This window comes from Lithobates pipiens, unplaced genomic scaffold (genome assembly GCF_037356315.1).
Source record: "Lithobates pipiens isolate NorthernLeopardFrog02 unplaced genomic scaffold, aLitPip1_a1.2 Scaffold_19, whole genome shotgun sequence".
Classification (NCBI taxonomy): Eukaryota; Metazoa; Chordata; class Amphibia; order Anura; family Ranidae; genus Lithobates; species Lithobates pipiens.
The window spans coordinates 118,057,439-118,078,116 of NW_027507764.1; the positions used below are offsets into that span (position 1 = coordinate 118,057,439).

Sequence of the window (20,678 nt, forward strand, 5' to 3'; positions counted from 1 at the left end):
ACCTAAAGTCAGCCAGACATTAACTGAGACAACTGTAACTGTAAAGGTCCTATTAAAAAAAGATGCAAATTATCAAGTGCAGTAACCCATAGCAACCAATTAAAATTCACATTGCTGCTTTTAAGATTTAGCTCCCATTACTAAATTAGGTAATTTTGTTTATTATTGTGTTTAATTAGTTTCCTGATAGGGAAAATCATCCATTGTGTGGCCAGTCTAAAAGAATGTAGCCTCATATTTCACTGAGATCTAGGGACATCAATGGTACATAAGTCACCTAATGTACCATACCCCACTTCCATTCAAATCTTGGTGTTAATTAATCCTCCAATTTGTGTTGCTTTAAGGCAGCCCATTCAATTTTAAATGGGCTCTAAATGAGTCTAAACGCACACAAAAAACGCATTTCTACAATTTTGGCTAACTCAGTGAACTACAACGCACATTTATGCATTTTGATTTGCTATGAGGCATCTGCGTTCACTAATAGTAAGGCATGTTTAATCTTCTGTTTTTGCTTCTCTTATGTTCCTCCAGCATGCATGTTTCTTTCTATTATAGTCAATAGTCCTCTACAACTTTCTGTTATCGTTTTTTTTCAACCATTGCATTGTAATGTTATAAAAATGATTTTGTTATTGCTGTAGAAAAATGAAAATAATGGAACACTAGCCTGAAAAAAAAAAAAACTATTGTCCTGCTCCCAGGTTGTGACTAGGCAGCAAAGGAGAAGTATTAAACTGATGAGCCATCTGTCACTCTGCTCTCTCCTTCTATCTGCATATTTCTTGTTAGTACATAAGCACCGTAGGACAACTGATTTGCTCATTTTGCTGCTTCTTCCTCTCCCTGTCTGATCTCTGCTGTACAGGGACTGTAAGTTAGGGTCTTTTCATGTTAAGTTTTAGAGTGTTTGATCAATCAATCAGCTGCCTTGATCTTAGTAGATGAGGAAGGAAACTATATAACTATAACTATATATATATATATAGAGAGAGAGGTGATTTTATTTTATTGTTGGTAGATTATTGTTGAAAGGAATGATCTACGATATAATATACAATACACTGTTGCATGCATGGAAGCCACCTGGTTCATAACATAGATTGGACATATATGCTGAATGGTTATAGTATCCAAATGCTTGCTAGAACAGAAGAGGACTGAGTATGCTGAATGGGACGCTGGCGGCTTCTGATCATTGTATTATTTTTGCAAGTACCGGATCCCAGAACTGTTCCATCAGTTCTGAGATCCAGTAAAAGCTGCCTGGAATTTTGTTTGGATTCAAGGAATTTGCATGCTATACCTGTCTGCGCACTCCTGTTTCCACAATACAAATAGTTATTATTTATTGATGGCTATAGCAGCGTAGGCCACTACAAGGGGTCTTATTCTCAGCATTAGTCCTTCAGTATTTTGCATCATGAAAAAATATGTCAGCTATAGTGAGTCTCCAATCTGGGGACCACAGCTCAGTATTTTGAAAAAAAAAAAAATGATTAGTGACACTAGAGGTAAAGATTTAATACATTAGTCGATCAATAAGTCCTTGAAGTGGGTACTCAGTATATGTGGAGGGGGATAGATGAAGAGGGAAGACCTGTATAGATTACTTTAGCCGTCCAAAACAACCTTGGCAGCCTTTGAGGGGGGAGTTGAAAGCAGACTCCAAATATGCAAATGAGATGAGAAACACAGGCGCCTCTAGGTTAGAACTGTAAACATCTTAATGAGATACAGCTGCATTATCCACTTACATGGAGGTTAAGGAAGTAAGGCACAAGTCCATCCACACTGGCGTTGCGTTCACTGCAGAGCGCTATTCTGAACAGCTGATTTTTCTGCCTGTGGGGGAAATCCTAGCCAGCAGGATCTTTGGGACCACAGCGATGAAACCGAGGCTTGGATCAGGGTGATAGAGAGGGCAGGAACATGGCGCCGGGCGTGATGACGTCATTGGTGGGTTGCAAAGGCGTTTTGGAGCATGCTTGACAAGGGAGCGCGCCCTGAGTCCCATCTACCAGTGCGCATGCTCCGAAATGCTGTAATGCTGATTGACTCTGTACACTGAAAGGACCCTTTTTTTTACTTTCACTGAAAGAATAAAAAAAATTTGGTGTGTTCAGTCTATTTATGTTTAATCTTTGTTACATTGTATTAAGCACTGTATTCAAATAGGATTAAGTGATTATAAAGGCTTGTTTAAAAAAATAAAATAACAAACATGTTATACTTACCTGCTGTGTATAATGGATTTGCACAGAGCAGCCCAGATCCTTTTCTTATCCGGTCCCTTTTTTCTGCTCCTGACCCCTCCGTCCTAACAATAAGCAGATTGCTATGGGGGCACCCGAGCCGAGCTGCAGCTCTGTATGTCCATTCAGACATGGAGCTGCCATTCGGCCCCACCCCCTCTCTCCCCTGATTTGCTAACTGACTTTGATTGACAGCTACGGGAGCCAATGGCGCCACTGCTATGTCTCAGTCAATCAGGAGGGAGAGTCCCAGAGGGCCGAGGGATTTGTAGAAATTTCTGGACAGAGAGGGGGCTCAAGTAAGTTTTAGTGGGTGCTGGGGAGACTTTTTATCTTAATGCACTTTTGTTACAGTGCTGATCAAATGGGAATTTTCCAACAGGCCGGTTGAACAGAAATCTATCAGTAGATTGACTTCTGTTCAACCTCAGTGCCCATACATGGATCGAAATTCACCCAGTCTCTGCTGAACCGGATGAATTTCGATCCATGTATGGCCAGCTTTTGAAAAACCTAGTTTGTGATTCCTCCACTCTGACCATCCACTAAAATAAAAGTTTTAGGTAAGTTGTTTTAAAGAGGACCTTGACTGTGGAAGGGGATGAAGAACTAGCCACCTGTATTGCATGGGATTTCTCTGAAGCTGATGTTCCCTGTTATTGACTTACCAGACCATGACACTCCCACCACCATGCTTGACTGTAGGCAAGACACCCACGCCCGACACCATCTAAACCAAATACTTTTATGCTGGTCTCATTAGACCACAGAACATGGTTCCAGTAATTCATGTCCTTAGCCTGCTTGTCTTCAGCAAACTGTTTGCGGGCTTTCTTGTGCATCATCTTTATAAGAGGATTCCTTCTGGGACGACAGCCATGCAGACCAATTTGATGCAGTGTGCGGCGTATGGTCTGAGCACTGACAGGCTGACCCTCCACCCCTTCAACCTCTGCAGCAATGCTGGCAGCACTCATACATCTATTTCCCAAAGACAACCTCTGGATATGTAATCTCGGCCACCGTGCTGCAGCTCAGTTTCAGGGTCTTGGCAATCTTCCTATAGTCTAGGCCATCTTTATGTAGAGCAACAATTCTTTTTTTCAGATCCTCAGAGAGTTCTTTGCCATAAGGTGCCATGTTGAACTTCCAGTGACTAGTATGAGAGCGTGAGAGCAATAACATCAAATTTAACACACCTGCTCCTCATTCACACCTCAGACCTTGTAACACTAACGAGTCACATGGCACCGGGGAGGGAAAAATGGCTAATTGAGCCCAGTTTGGACATTTTTACTTAGGGGAGTACTCACTTTTGTTGCCAGCGGCTTAGATAATAATGGCTGTGTGTTGAGTTATTTTGAGGGGACAACAGATTTACGCTGTTTTACAAGCTGTACACTCACTACTTTACATTGTAGCAAAGTTTCATTTCTTCAGTGTTGTCACATGAAAAGATATAAAATATTTACAAAAATGTGAGGGGTGTACTCACTTTTGTGAGATACTGTATGTAACACCACTACTGTATTCTGGCTGTTTTGTACTGTTAAGGTAACTTCTCTCCTGACAGTAGAGGGCAATCTACCATTAGCAATATTTAGCGATGCGTTACAGCTATGCTGAGCAGAAAAGCTAGATATGTGTAATACAATGCACAATCTCATTACATAATTTGCAGCTCTGTGCTTTGAACATCTCTTACATTTGTAGTGTGCTACTTGTGTTTGAATAAAAGGGATGTTATTACAGGTACTTCAGGTTTTATTGATTGCAAGGTGTAAAGCAGAATTTCTCAACCTGTGATACATGTATCCCAAGGAGAATTTATTACAGGTTTAAAGGGTACTCCTGCTTGTCCAATTACATTAAATATAACACATTGAAAGTTTATTAGATTTCTTAAACAAACTACATTAACTACTTTAGTTATTTTAAAGTGTGAGGGATTGCTTCTAAAGCATACATATACTTTTTTGATGACTATGGGGAAACACTTAGCCCTTGTACACACGGTCGGAGATTCAGACTACCAAATCCGTCGGAGTAATTCTGACGGATTAATTCCGGAAGAGGTCCGGAAGTGATGTTGCATACACACGGTCGGACTAAGTTGTCGGAAAATCTGATTGTACATAACGTGATGACGTTATTTCGTTACGACGGGACTACGTTCAGGCTAGTAGCCAATAGCTTTGGTCTAGGAATTTGATCTGAGCATGCGTGGCACTTTGTCCATCGGAGTAGGCTACACATGATCGGAGTATGTCCGATCGGAGCATTTTGTCGGAAAATATTTCCGGCATAATGGAAAAGTTGGTCAGACGGATATTCAGACGGAAACAGTCCGATGCAGACCACACACAGTCGGAATATCCGACAAAATTCTCCGATTGGACACATTCCGACGGAATCTCCGACCGTGTGTACAAGGGCTAACACATTTACTGCATACTTTAATACAAACCACACACAAAGGGTATTTGGTAAAGATTTTTTACTGCAGAAGAATACATGCTAAAAAACAATGTTGCCAAGAATTGGTGACTCCCACTTTGCATATTCCTTTGCCTGTTTCTTTGTTCATTAAGATTTCACTTTGATGTATTCCATGACGGTCATATATACATTTTCTTGGTGAGTGCCACCTGTTGGCCTAAATAGATTAATCCATCCTGTAAGTAAGTATAGCTATGACTACATCAGGCCTCAAAATATAAGAATTCTCAGTGCTTCCCTTGTCAGTGCTTGAGCAAGAATTTTAGCCCAAAAAATAAAAACTGCAGAGGTGATCAAATATCACCAAAAGAAAGCTCTATTTGTAGGAAAAAAAAGGATGTCACAACCGTTCAATTGTTAGTGAAAGCTATGCAGTGCATAATTGTAAAAAGTGATCTGGTCAGGAAGTGGGTAAAATCTTCTGGGGCTGAAGCAGATAGAGACCAATCAGCTTCCAGGATTGTTTTTTAAAGCTTAATTGAACAAGCTGAAGTTAGAAGCTGATTGGCTCCAGTGCAGAGCTGCACCAGATTTTGCACTCTCCAGTTTTTGTAAATAAACAATTGTCATGTGAGGCTATTTCCTATAATTAACTCAAAAACATGTATAAAAAGACACCCAGGCAGACCAATAATTAATTGGTGCACAGGGTAGTTCAAAGTCAGAACTGTATCCTTATGCTGAGGCCCCCACCGAAAATGACAGGTGTGGTTCCTTAAGGTCATGCATAAATATGAAGAAAATGGGAATTAGAGATTACTAAGAAACCTTATAAAGGAACACCATGGATGTAAAAATATCAACTTTATTGAATATAGTTAAAATGAATTCATGCAAAAAACTACCACTGATGCAAACATTAAAAAGACCTGCCGGCAGCACACCTCATACGCCCACCACATACAGTCCACACTGCAATACGTCTATGGGGATACACGGTCTCTTCCACAGTCAGTGGGATAAGAAAAGATGAGATTATTCAAATGGTAAAGCCACTCAATCCGCAGAGACCAAAACCCTGGAAATCTTTCAATCAAAGGGTATAGCAATCCACATAGAATGCCACTGAGACTGAATTTTCAGTTAAACCGCAATGAGGGTAATGCAGGTTGGATGGGGAGATAAGAGTGGGATGGAAATGGGAGTGACTGGCTGTATCTTGGGTAGGATCTATGGATAAAGAACAGACGCAGTCACAGAACTTGGTAAAGGTCAACTCCACAACAGGAGATTCACAGCCAGATCTCGCTGGATATATATAGACTGGTGAGGATTCAACACACAAGCCCCATAGCATTCACTGGGCAGCATATAACCGATGTACATCAGTATGCTCACCACCAAATCCTCGTGCTGTGTGTAGTCTATGCTTGCCAGCTCCTATTTCTTAGTCCAATAGCCCAGAGAGATTGAAGTCCTACAAAGCCAGCCTGCTTCCCAAATAGTAAGGCGGGGTGGGAGGGTGGCTCAGGCAGGGTCACCAGAGTTGCGTGGTGACATCACACGGACTGGTTTTGTCTGCCTATCAGCAAACTTCTTCAGAAATTTCACTACTGTCTGCGATAGAAGGAAGATATTGCATAACATAATGCAAAAAGTGACTTTCAGAATATACTACAGAAGTATAGTGTTTCAAGGACAGAAGTTTTACAAGTCATTGATTGCATCGGCACCTTTCTTTAGTTCTTTAACTTAACTTTAACTCCAGAAACAGGTTCCTAATAAAGATACATTCAGCAGGCTTCTTGCCTTTAGCACAGTTGCAGTAATATATGGATTACATTCACAGTTCACTGAGGGATTGTAATTGTTGTATGGAATAGGCTTGAAGAAAACCCCTTAGAAAAAGTATGAAAAAGTATCTGGTTTGCCCATGGCATCCAATCAGATTCCTGCTGTCAATATTGTTAAATATGTTACAGTATGGAAGGGGAAACTCTTTGGTTGCTATGGCTACCCAGGTACTTCTATTTTATGAAATTTCAACACAGTGCCCAACGGCATGTTCAGTTCTTTTATTTTATGTTTATTATTATTTTCTTTTAATGCGAGTGTCTTACCAGATTTTATGTTCTTTATGTTGTGCCAAAAGAAATATATCTATCTATCTATCTATCTATAAATATATCTATATATCTTTTTATATATATATATATATATATATATATATATATATATAGTGATAGATAGATAGATCTATCTATATATTATTATTATCATTATTATACACAATTTATATAGCGCCAACATTTTACACAGCGCTTTACAATGTATAAGGGGGACAACACAATTACAGTACAATACAAAAGGTACAGGAGGGCCCTGCTCGTAGAGCTTACATTCTACAGTCCACCCTCTGGTGTGTGTTGTGTGGGGGTGATGGGATGTGTCGTTACAAGACATCACATTGATTTTTTGTTTTTGTATTTTAACTGCATTGAAATGTTGCAAAATGGCACTCTATGTGAAATAGTGCATTGCTTTTGATACCACGCATGCCAACACCCCCCCCCCCCCACCCCTTCCTTTATGGACCCTTACTTTTCCTTGCTTCTCTTCTTTCTTTCCTTGGTTTCCCCATGCATTTCTACAGCCTTGAATCCCCGTTAGAGTACATACCCTGACTCTACCAACGTTTTCTGCGCAGTTAAAGATCTTCTCCTGTGCTTAGAACCCTATACCTAGTACATTAGACCTCTAGAGGTGGTACTCTGCTGGGATAGGCCATTCCACTTTTTCTGTAGCACCGCATGGAATATGTTACATGTTATGTGTTCATTTTCTGTCTGTCACTTTTTACTTCAATAAAAATCACCACAATGGGGGTTATTTTCTAAAGGCAAATCCACTTTGCACTGCAAGTGCACTTGGAATTAAAGTCGCTGTGGATCCGAGGGGGATATGCAAGGGAAATAAAAAACAGCATTTTAGCTTGCACATGATTGCATCTACCCCTCAGATTTACAGGGACTGCACTTCCAAGTGCACTTGCAGTGCAAAGTGGATTTACCTTTTGTAAATAACCCACAATGTATAAAAATATAAAGTGCAGTGCTTCAAATGGGAATCAAAGATAAAGCATATGTAAATATGGCATATAATATCTATAAAGTGCAAATGTGCAAAAAAATTTATTGCAATTACTGTGAGATACTAATTATGCATTTGACCAACACAATACAGAAAAAACATACATTGTATTATAAAGTGCAATTATAAAGGGCAATAGCATATAAAGTGCCAAAAAATAAATCATTTAGTGAAAATTTCCTTAAATGGCAGGAGTTTAAAGAATCCCACGTGAGATATAGAGCCTAGATCAAATGCATGACCACGTGATACCCATCACCACAGTGAGGTAGAAGGCTTACCGCAAAGCCAGTGACCACCCTTATTCAGGGGGGTCATAAAGCGCTTGTTGGATCAATGATCCCATAGAAGGTTGTCCAGATGTCCTGAGCGTCTCCCACCAGAAGCCTCCACACAGCAGGCGATGGTCAGACCAGAACAGATATCCACATTATCAGGAGGTGCCAACATGCAAAGAAGCAAAGACTCCAATAGTGCAGTATTGTCTCTTTAAGATATATTTAATGGTAAAAATTGCAGTGCTGCATACAGGTATTCTGACTTAAATGACTCTCCAATGCAAATTCAGATAAAAGCATTCCTTTCAACCAGGGGCGTTGCTAGGTCTACAAAAGATCTGGGGCTAGAGCCCATAGCAGCGTAGTAAAGAAAGTCATACGCTTGGGCGGGCATACACATGTATATACAGTAATATACGTGTGTGTGTGTGTGTGTGTGTGTCTATATCTCCCCAGAAAGCCCCCCTTACACCAGGGTCCCTAGAGAGTCCCCCCTTACATCAGGGTCCCCAGAGAGCTTGCCCCTTGCATCAGGGTACCCAGAGAGCCCCCCCCCCCCACTTACATCAGGGTTCATAGAGAGTCTCTTCCTTAAATCATGATCCCCAGAGAGCCTCTCCCTTGCATCAGAGTCCCCAGAGAGCCCCCTACTTACATCAGGGTCCCCAGAGAGCCTCCCCTCCCCTTGGGGATCCCTGCAGAGACTCAGGGCTATGGACCCTAGATTTGGGGCTATAGCCCCAAAATCCATCCCCTAGCAACGCTACTGCTTGCAAGTATAAATATCCACAAACAAATGTGTGTAGGCGATCACGCATGCGCAGAGCGTGTGAGCATGGCGTCCCATTTTTTGGGATATTCTGTCTTGTGAGCTTACTTGTCTACCACCTGATTGTCTACAACCTTTTATAATTTTTTAGCTGTAATAGTATAATTATTATTTACTTGTATTTCCTCCCTGTTAGAGTGGAAGGGTGACAATTAGGTGTAAGAATTTTTTGTGTAAAATAATTTTTTTCCTATGCCCGTAAACTCCTTCTAGTGTGGTCATTTCTACTTCAATCAGGAAAAATACAGCATTATTGCCACTAGATGGCACTGATAATCATAAGAAATAATTATATTTGACAAAAAACATCAATTGTTCATTGTGGTGGTGCAAAATTTTGAGCTAAATCACTGAAAAAAAAGTTTCACATAATAAAATTTTGCCAGCAAAACATAAAAGAAACCTAAAGGCTTTGTTAATTGACATTACGTAATTATTAGCCCTCATCTTAGAAGGGAGACATATTAGACGGCATGGGGACCTTACAGCTTGGCTGACATTTCTGCTTTGGCAGTTAAAGAACACAACCTAATTCATATTCTTAAACATTCCTTTTCCTGACTGCTTCCATATGAGAAAGACCTGCCGGTGGCAGTTTTAAAGGGAACCTGTCATGTTCTTTTAAAAAATAAAGCAAGATTCTAGTCCTAGAAGTAGAGGCTGAAATAGTAGCAAACATTTTCTGATGTCTTTATCAACAATCCGGCAGCTGCAAAAATATCTGCTCTGATGTTTGAGGATCTTCTCAGAGAGCTGGGCCTATACAAATAATATCTGCACTATATGGAAAAAATATACTACCCTTTGTCCCTCATACGTGACACGTATGCATTAAAGTTCAGGTTTATCTCCTTCATTTGTTTATCTGTAGCACATTTACTTTGTATTCTTCACTTTGTTAAAGCGGTAGTAAATGGGATACTTTTTTTTAAACCCTGCAAGGTAAAGGCTTAATGTGCTAGTATGCATAGTGTAGACATGTCACTGGAGAAGTGATCGAGGGGGTGTACATCTCACCTAGGTTGCGACATAGTGTGAGATGGTAAATCCAGGATGGATCAGTTTCTCAGCAGCGATATGCTGTTGAGTGGTTAAGTAATTTTGCCGGGCCTGGGTTTATATGGAATGGCAGGTAGGTTTGGTAGAGGGACCTGTCATTCCACATCCCCCGATCCAGTTCTGGGTTTGGGATCAGGTGAGCTTTGATCCTAATTAGCCTGGGAAGGTAAAGGCTCTGCAAGGCCTGCAGGTGATTGCTCCCAGCCAGGGAATGAACAGCCTGTATGTTGAAGGAAGCTGCAAGCACAGACACTGCTGGAGCTAAAACCCACCCTGCGATATCCAGACGAAAAGACGCTGTCTTTATAAATGTCAGATAGGTGAGAAGAACCTGTTAGTAAGCGCCCAGCCGGGCTAGGTCTTTTGTTTATTTTGTTGTACTTAGAAAGCACGGTGTTGCTGTATGTTTTGTTTGCTGGACTGTTTGTACCACGAATAAACGCCAAGATCTGCTTCATATATTCCAAGTCTGCTGTGAACTGTGTCCAAACACACCCTACCCCGGGAAGATCCCTTACAATTGGTGGAGAATGCGGGCAACAGACGGTTGCTAGGGGCAACAGTGTGGACAGACTTGGCTACAGCTGCTTATGTCCTGGGTGAAAGCTGCATCTAAACTCCAAGAACAGTCCAGCAACATGGAGGAGATGCTGAAGCAGTTTATGCAAGTGAGTTTGCAACAACAGCAGGCTCAGACAGAGGCCAATAAACGACATGAACAGTCCATGGCTGCACAACAGCAGATGATGGCTGCACAACAACAACTTCTCGAGCACCTGATAGCAAATCGAGAGGCGCCTGTGGTTGCTAATCCACCCACAGTGGAGGGAGCCGCTCCAGAAAATTTTTTTGGGAGAAGGACTGTGCAGAAAGCGCTGCAAAAGATGACTGCTGAGGACGATGTTGAGGCCTTTCTAACAATATTTGAGCGCGTGGCTGAGCGAGAGAAGTTACCAGCCGCTGAATGGGCAGAGGTAATTGCGCCCTATTTAACAGGTGAACCTCAAAAGGCCTACTATGACCTCAGTGAGCAAGAGGTCAAGGACTATACTCGGCTAAAAGCGGAGATACTTGCCCGACTAGGAGTTACTACTGCGGTCCGTGCCCGGAGGGTACGCAACTGGAGCTACAGTCTGGACCAATCAGCGAGGTCCCAGATGTATGACCTAATCCATTTGGCAAGAAAGTGGTTGGAGCCAGACACTTCTACTCCTGCACAAATCCTAGAGAAGATCGTGATGGATCGCTACCTCCGAGCACTTCCTACTGACCTGCAACGCTGGGTGGGACAAGGTGATCCTAAGGATGCAAACGAACTTGTCAACCTTGTGGAGAGGTTCCAGGCGACTGAGGACTACCTCCGTGATGTTCCTGCAGCATCTTCACCTCCCCGGAGCGCCAGACCTGTGCCGTCAGCTGGTAAGAGACTTCCATCTATTGGGGGAGTGTGGAGGGCTGCTGATGGAGGGATAAGGGCTCAAGTGGTGTCTCAGGGACAAAAGACTGGTGATGGTCCCGGGTGGCTAAGGGGCTCTAAAAAGGACTCCTTGCCAAGGAGACCAGCCCCTATCCAGTGTTGGAGATGCCATGAGGCGGGACACGTGTCTGCCCATTGCCCTCTTACCTCTGAACCCATGGAATGTGACGCTAGCCGGCGCCAGTCGCTATTTGCGGAACCATCTTGTGCTGCAGTTCCTGGACTAGAGACTGAACCGCAAATCTGCAACATCACAATCAATGACTTTCCTGTTAAAGCGTTAATGGACTCAGGAAGCCTCGTAACCTTGGTGCATGCTAGCCTGGTGGCTGGGGACTTAGAGCCTAACAAGCATATGAGTGTTGTGTGCATACATGGTGATACAAAAGTGTACCCTATAGTGCGGGCTAAAGTCGGGACTAAACAAGGCACCGTACAATATGAAGTGGGTGTGGTTAAAAACCTCATGCATGATGTAATATTGGGCCGCGATTTTCCGTTATTCTGGGCTCTCTGGGAAAAAAGAGAAATCCCCAAAAGGAGTGAGGATACCTCTAAGGAGGTTGCCTTGTCCGCTGTGAATGATAAAAGTATGCAGGATGAAAATGATTGTTTTCCTTTGCAGGTCCTGGTTGGGGAGGAGGATCCTCCCACTGAGCAAAATATACTAGACTTAGAGGTGTCTAGGGATAATTTTGGGGCTGCACAATTACAGGACCCCACTCTCAAAAATGCGAGAGAGCAGGTTACTGTTATGAATGGGGTACCTCAGGAACCAGATGCTGAAAAAAGATTTCCACATTTTTCGGTGACTAATGATCTTTTCTATAGAGTCAATAAGATTAAGGATGAGATTGTGGAACAGCTTCTGGTACCTAAGCCGTACCGGCGTCAGGTGCTTGACATGGCTCATAACCATGTTCTTGGGGGACACTTGGGGACTGACAAAACGAGAGAGAGGGTTCTCCAGAGATTTTTTTGGCCGGCCATATATGATGACATTAAAAAATACTGTGAGTCGTGCCCCACATGTCAGGTTAATGCCCCAGTGTCACATTTTCGCAGTCCTTTGGTTTCGCTCCCTATTATAGAGGTGCCTTTTGAGCGTATTGCCATGGATTTAGTGGGTCCCATTGTAAAGTCAGCTAGAGGACACCAGTATATTTTGGTAGTCATGGATTATGCGACCCGCTATCCTGAGGCTGTACCCTTAAGAAACACTGCATCTAAAACAATTGCACGTGAGTTGTTTTATATGTTCTCTAGGACTGGGATCCCCAAAGAAATCCTAACTGACCAAGGTACGCCATTTATGTCGAAAGTAATGAAGGAGTTATGCAAACTATTTAAAATCTCACACATCCGTACCTCTGTATACCACCCCCAGACGGACGGATTGGTGGAGAGATTTAATAAAACTTTGAAACATATGTTGAAGAAAGTGGTGGAAAAAGATGGTCGTGACTGGGATCATTTATTACCCTACCTCATGTTTGCTATTAGGGAAGTGCCCCAAGCGTCCACCGGGTTCTCACCATTCGAGTTGGTCTATGGTCGTCACCCTAGGGGTCTACTGGACATCGCAAAAGAGACATGGGAGAATGAGTCCACCCCATACAAGAGTGTTATTGAACATGTAGCACAAATGCAGGACCGTATAGCCACTGTAATGCCCCTCGTAAGGGAACACCTCCAGAGGGCTCAAGAGGCCCAAAGTAGGATTTACAACCGGTCCGCAAGAATCAGGACATTCAACCCAGGCGATAGGGTCCTTATACTAGTCCCCACTGTTGAGAGTAAATTCTTGGCGAAGTGGCAAGGTCCTTATGAAATTGTTGAAAAGATCAGTGAGGTGAACTACAAGGTGCACCAACCAGGTAGAAGGAAGCCTTTCCAAGTTTATCACATAAACTTGATCAAGCCCTGGAAAGACAGGGAATCCTTGGTGGCGACAAATACTGTTAATAATTTGTCACAACCAATCCCTCCAGTCAAGGTAGGTGATACTCTATCAGTATCACAGAAACAGGAGGCTCAGGAATTTTTACAGAAAAACAAAAACAAGTTCTCTGACCTCCCAGGGCGTACACACCTCATCCATCATCACATTGAAACTGAGCCTAGAAGCAGAGTAAACCTTAAGCCCTATAGGATACCGGAGGCACGTAGGGAAGCCGTATCTGCCGAGGTAAAACGTATGCTTGCTCTGGGGGTAATTGAGGTGTCCCAGAGTGAATGGTCCAGCCCAATTGTGCTAATCCCAAAGCCCAATGGAACTTGGAGGTTCTGTAACGATTTCAGAAAGTTGAATGAGATCTCCAAGTTCGATGCGTATCCTATGCCCAGGGTAGATGAGTTAATTGAGAAGTTGGGTAACGCCAGGTACATAACCACCCTCGATCTCACAAAGGGCTACTGGCAGATTCCACTGTCTGCTGAGGCTAAAGAGAAAACGGCATTCTCTACCCCTGATGGACTATTCCAGTATGTAGTGATGCCATTCGGGTTACATGGAGCGCCTGCAACCTTCCAGAGGTTGATGGACTTAATTCTGCGACCACATCGTGATTACTCAGCTGCCTACCTCGATGATGTGGTCATTTTTAGCCCTGATTGGGAAAGTCACCTCTGTAAGGTACAGGCCGTGTTGGATGCCATAAGTGATGCGGGGTTGACCATAAATGCCGAGAAGTGTGCTCTAGCCCTAGAAGAGGCCAAATATCTGGGCTACATTATTGGGAGAGGGTTGATTAAGCCACAGCTAAATAAGATTGAGGCAATACAGAATTGGCCTAGACCCCTGACAAGGAAACAGGTTAGAGCTTTCCTGGGTATTACGGGGTATTACCGTAGATTTGTGCCGAACTTTGCCTCAGTTGCTGCTCCACTAACTGACTTGACAAAGGGCGGAAAGACAGCAATGGTCACGTGGACCCCAGAGGCCGAGAAGGCTTTCCAAAGCCTTAAGTCTGCCTTGTGCCAACCACCTGTGTTAATCACCCCCGATTTCAGGCGAGAATTTCTGGTCCAGACAGATGCCTCTAACACAGGCTTAGGTGCAGTACTCTCACAAGTAGTGAATGGTGAGGAGCATCCAGTGACGTACTTGAGTAGGAAACTAACCCCGGCCGAGAAAAATTATGCCATTGTGGAGCGAGAATGTTTGGCAGTAAAGTGGGCTCTAGAAGCTTTAAAGTATTACTTGCTAGGCAGGAAATTCAAGTTGGTGACAGACCATGCCCCCCTAACATGGATGAAGTTAAACAAGGAGAGAAATGCAAGAGTGACTAGATGGTTTCTGTCCCTACAAAACTTTAATTTCACTGTGGAACACAGGCCAGGGAAATTACAGGCAAATGCTGATGCATTGTCGAGGGTAAGTTGTCTGTGGGGACAAAAGGCTCAGCCCTCCGGTCTGAAAAAGAGGGGGGGGATATGTAGACATGTCACTGGAGAAGTGATCGAGGGGGTGTACATCTCACCTAGGTTGCGACATAGTGTGAGATGGTAAATCCAGGATGGATCAGTTTCTCAGCAGCGATATGCTGTTGAGTGGTTAAGTAATTTTGCCGGGCCTGGGTTTATATGGAATGGCAGGTAGGTTTGGTAGAGGGACCTGTCATTCCACATCCCCCGATCCAGTTCTGGGTTTGGGATCAGGTGAGCTTTGATCCTAATTAGCCTGGGAAGGTAAAGGCTCTGCAAGGCCTGCAGGTGATTGCTCCCAGCCAGGGAATGAACAGCCTGTATGTTGAAGGAAGCTGCAAGCACAGACACTGCTGGAGCTAAAACCCACCCTGCGATATCCAGACGAAAAGACGCTGTCTTTATAAATGTCAGATAGGTGAGAAGAACCTGTTAGTAAGCGCCCAGCCGGGCTAGGTCTTTTGTTTATTTTGTTGTACTTAGAAAGCACGGTGTTGCTGTATGTTTTGTTTGCTGGACTGTTTGTACCACGAATAAACGCCAAGATCTGCTTCATATATTCCAAGTCTGCTGTGAACTGTGTCCAAACACACCCTACCCCGGGAAGATCCCTTACAATAGCTAGCACATTATGAAATAATTACCTTAGAACAAAGCTCTCCTACAGCAGGCTGTCACCACTGAGAGGGCTTCCATCTTGTGACTATTGAGGAAATTGCTCACTTTGTTGTAGGGGCTGTTTCCGGGTGTATACAGATTTTTCAAAATGATGTGACTGAGCTAATCCATATAAGAGCATATAGATATTATTACCATACCATACCAAAATTTGTAAAGTGAAAACAGGAATCACAATTATAAACCATGCACATATATTATAAGTATCCAAAGTTCATGCTGTTTTGACATGTAAATTCTTTTTGTTTACAAACGATTTTTATTTGGTACATAGAGAAAGTACAGAGAGTAAGCAAAGATATAATATAATAAATGCAATGTATATCAAGACAAACATAGAAAATCACCATAGATACAAACATTTTTTACAAGATACAGTGCATATATATTGCAATAGTTTGTGTTTTCATTTGGTAAGGTGATGGGCTAGAGCCATAATAGTGCAGTAAACCATAGACAATCACGTATAGGAGACCCAATTTCAGGGAGTATTAAAAAAGGAGGTAGAGTGGTTAAACCAGGGATCCCATTTCTTTCTATATAAATGTGTGGAATTCTGTGTGATATGGAATATCTTTTCCATCAGATTAATGTTATTAATTCTGATTTTGAGGTGATCCAAGGGGACGGAATGCGATTTCCAATGAAAAGCAATTAGCCAATGAATTGCGAAACATATTGTATGAATCAATCTATACCCCAGTAAAATTACATTCAATATACCCCATAACACCTAATACATGCTTCAGAGGCTGTAATTCCCTGGGCTCATTCTCACATATCTTCTGGGATTGTTCCAAAATTACATACATATGGAAACAGTTAGAAAATTTTGCCTCAGTGATCTCAAATAAAAACATAAAACTAACCCTACAGAATTGCCTCCTATATGCCCCTATCCCCTCTCTTTCCACTTACAATATGAGATTGACATGTAAATTCAAAGTGCTTGTGCTTCAAGTTTCATCCATGCTGCATAACCATGACTTTACGCCACTTCTTGTGCCACCACCACCTTCTAAAATGGTCATTCACCAGTGCTTAGCAAATGTTTTGCCTTTGGTTCTTATAGGGATAACCTCTCTATCCTGACGTTCCTCCAGTCAGTTAACCAAAAGATGTTTCTTAATGCCCAAAGTTGATATCTCATAAAGATTTAAGGTTTATCATTGCACAGTATGTTTTTAAAAAACACTCATACATGCACACTCACAGTCTATCCCGCATTCTGTTGTGGGGTGCTGTTAGGCGGTTTCGTTTCTCATTCCCGGCTTGCGCTCCAAAACAGAGTTTGCTATTTCATTTTTTTTTTTTACACATGTCTTAACCTCCCTGAAGGTATTCCCGAGTCTGGCTCGGGGTGGAATTTGAATTCCATTAGCAGTAACCCCGAGCCAGACTCAGGATCGCATCGCAGGATACAGGGAAAGTTACTTGGGAAAAATTATACCGCGCTAAGAAAAAAGCATAAATACAAATAAACTATATGTGAAACAGGCTGCAGAAATAGATGTGATATAACACCCAACAGATATGCAAAAATAGAAAACTGCGCCAAACCTATACTAATGAAAATAATAATAATAAAAAAGATGATATATAATAAAAAAATTGTAAATAAAAAAATAAAAATAAAAATAAAAATAAAAAATATGAAATATATTATCAAAATGTGTAGGTGATTATCACAAATGATTATAACAATAAGAACACCTTAAGTGCAAAATAAAACACAGAAATGCATCAAGAAATAGTGTCATAAACAAAAACAAAAGTCCAATCATAAAAAGTTCATATGTGAATCTGGATAAACGTTTGTGACACCACAGTGATTCAACACGATCCAAAAGCGCATAAAAGTGCCCGTCACCGTATATTGAATGCGCTTACCAGAAATTAGGCAAGTTAGGGCGTTTATATATACTCAATGGGTCCCATCAGAAGATATCCTCCTCTTTAGTGGGTCAACTCTTCATCTCATAATAGTACCCTCCAGATAATAATGATACTCCGTGATCCCAAATGGGGAGCTATGAAGCTGCCCGGTTGTCTCAGCTCTGCACAGCAATAACAGTCAGGTATACAATCTGTTGTATACCTGACTGTTATTGCTGTGCAGAGCTGAGACAACCGGGCAGCTTCATAGCTCCCCATTTGGGATCACGGAGTATCATTATTATCTGGAGGGTACTATTATGAGATGAAGAGTTGACCCACTAAAGAGGAGGATATCTTCTGATGGGACCCATTGAGTATATATAAACGCCCTAACTTGCCTAATTTCTGGTAAGCGCATTCAATATACGGTGACGGGCACTTTTATGCGCTTTTGGATCGTGTTGAATCACTGTGGTGTCACAAACGTTTATCCAGATTCACATATGAACTTTTTATGATTGGACTTTTGTTTTTGTTTATGACACTATTTCTTGATGCATTTCTGTGTTTTATTTTGCACTTAAGGTGTTCTTATTGTTATAATCATTTGTGATAATCACCTACACATTTTGATAATATATTTCATATTTTTTATTTTTATTTTTATTTTTATTTTTTTATTTACAATTTTTTTATTATATATCATCTTTTTTATTATTATTATTTTCATTAGTATAGGGTTGGCGCAGTTTTCTATTTTTGCAGGGAAAGTTACTTACCTTGTCCCCTGGATCCTGCGATGTCTCCCCGCTGTGTGTGTGAACTGTCTCCTCGCTTGATTCACACAGTGCCAAGTGCTGCCGAACTCCGTTTCCTGCGACGTTGCCACGCACAGGAGCGGAGATCGACGCAAATATTAAAAAAAGTAAAAACACAGTACACATACAGTACACTATAATCTTACAGATTACAGTACTGTATAAAAAAATTACACACCCCCTTTGTCCCTAGTGGTATGTCCAGTGCCCTGCATGCACTTTTATATTATAAATACTGTTTTTTCTGCCTGGAATTTGGAGATTGTCCATAGGAATCAAAAAGTGTCCCTTTATGTCAAAAGGGGTTTTAGACCAGCTAGAAAATAGCGATAATAAATTAGAATCACTTGCAGAATTGAGCGATAGCAATTTGTGAATGAATGGATGAATGAAATACGTGTATAGCGCACAATGCGAACTGAATCGCCTCTAGGGAATTCTCTGGGGAAATTCGTCATCAAACACTAAATCTAATGACAGCGACAATTCTGCAACTCAGCACATTTCAGTGTTTTTGATTTGATTACATTGAATATTTTTTATTATTATTATATTATTATTTGTTATAATTATTTATAGTTATTTATTATATTATAATTCATGATTTTGTGTTTCAAACTTTATCATACCCGGGATGTCTACTAGACTCTGGTTTGGACAGATTTAAGTGAGTTATTCCTAAGAATTGCAGGCCTACAATATAAAACGCCAAATTTCCATGCAAAACATTATACCGCTTTCAGCACCTAAAATCAAAAATAATCATAGCGCCAGGGAGGTTAAACTATATAAGACATTTTTATGTATTTAATAAAATGGTGTTATTTTTATACATCACTGTGTTATATATTATTCCATTAGGAGGTTTCAGCATCTAAAAGTCCCATTACTCTATTTCTTTTTGCTCTAATCAATCTGGGATGTGGTTCTGTATTTACTCTGATATACGCTATTCTAACCTTTTACTGAAGACTTGATCTAATCAGGGGAACATTTCTTTAAATAAATGCATTCATTTTCAGACCACTTGTTCTTGCAGGAGAATCCTGGTGAGCCGGTGGGTTTACACTTCAGACTCCAACTATTCTTGGGTACTTCTAAAGCAATCCTAAACCATCTGGGAACCCCAAAGGCTGAACTTGTCTGTGCTTTATATAGTTGAATAAATCCAATTTTTTACTTTTCTTTTCTGCATAGTACAAGAAAACCTCCAATCATATACAGTGTTTTGTAGCAGCCCGGTTACATGTGTCAGCAAGCTTCTGAAATCCTTGACAGCTTAGACATCACAATACTCACTTTTTTTTTTCTTGCCTGAAAAAGTATCATCACTGCCAATTGCCTTCAAGTATTTAGTCAGCAAACAAATATTTAAACAGCATTAATTCTCATCAAGATGTTGAGAAACATTTCCATTACTTGACAACCGCAGCCTGCAGCTGCCCAGAAACATCATGGCTTCCAGTCACAACTGTCTTATGTAAGATAGACACCAAGCAGGCAGCGTGGGACTTACAAGCTCCGGTGAGCAGCAGAAAATGAGAAAGAGAGAAAGTGAATGCCTTGTTATAGTTAAAGAGCAAGGTTGTGTTTCATGTTCTTATGTCTGAAGGAGTATTCTAATCTAACATGAACATTTTGCATTTAACTGACTCAGGAGACACAGACTACCTGCTAAAGGCCTGTCATTTTTATTTTAGCATCCATCTTCTGTGTCTCATTGCTCTGCTATCTAAATCCCTTGGGTTGCTGGTATCCAGGCCACATTTTTATTATGCTGGTCAGTCAGTTCGCTGTCTGGGTGCTCACATTGAATTAGGTATCACACTTGGCAGAGGTTCCTTGATGTTGCAGAGTGACTACATATATATTTGAAAATGTATGAAACAAAAATGTCTGCTTTTAACGTTACTGTTAGAATTAGTATGTATAAAGGTTCTGTGTGGTGGATAGCTGTATTATGAGAGCATTTGAAATGTTTTTGCCCCACTCAGTCACCTTCCTACTACTGGTTATAAATTTTGAAAGGCCTGGACAATACCGGTTTAGAATGCTGTGTCCGTCTTTCCTTCTGCCTGAGACCCAGACACCAGTGTCGCTGATAGGGGGTACCATGGGGGCTCCTGTAGGGGCCCCAGCATACAGGGGGACCTGGACAGCAGGGGGATCAGAGCGGCGGGAGGGGGTAGTTACAGTGGTGTCAAAACATAAGGGAGAGAGAGAGGTGACAGGCAGCTGCTGATGCAGCAGTTTTCCTGAATCGCTAGAGGAAGACAAGGATACAGAGCCATGAGGAAACTGCAGTGAGCTGTTTGATATCCTGGGATGCTGTGACCAATCAGAGCTTTCCAGAGGCTTACCCCACCCCCCCCATCAGAGGCTGACAGT

At 41.7% G+C, this 20,678-nt stretch overlaps 1 protein-coding gene across 5 annotated transcripts in view; it reads left to right on the plus strand.

Annotated features, from left to right (window-relative positions):
* The window catches only part of XYLB (xylulokinase), a 242,160-nt gene that overhangs the window by 112,888 nt on the left and 108,594 nt on the right, over positions 1–20,678 (plus strand). The gene's annotated exons all lie outside the window — the stretch shown is intronic.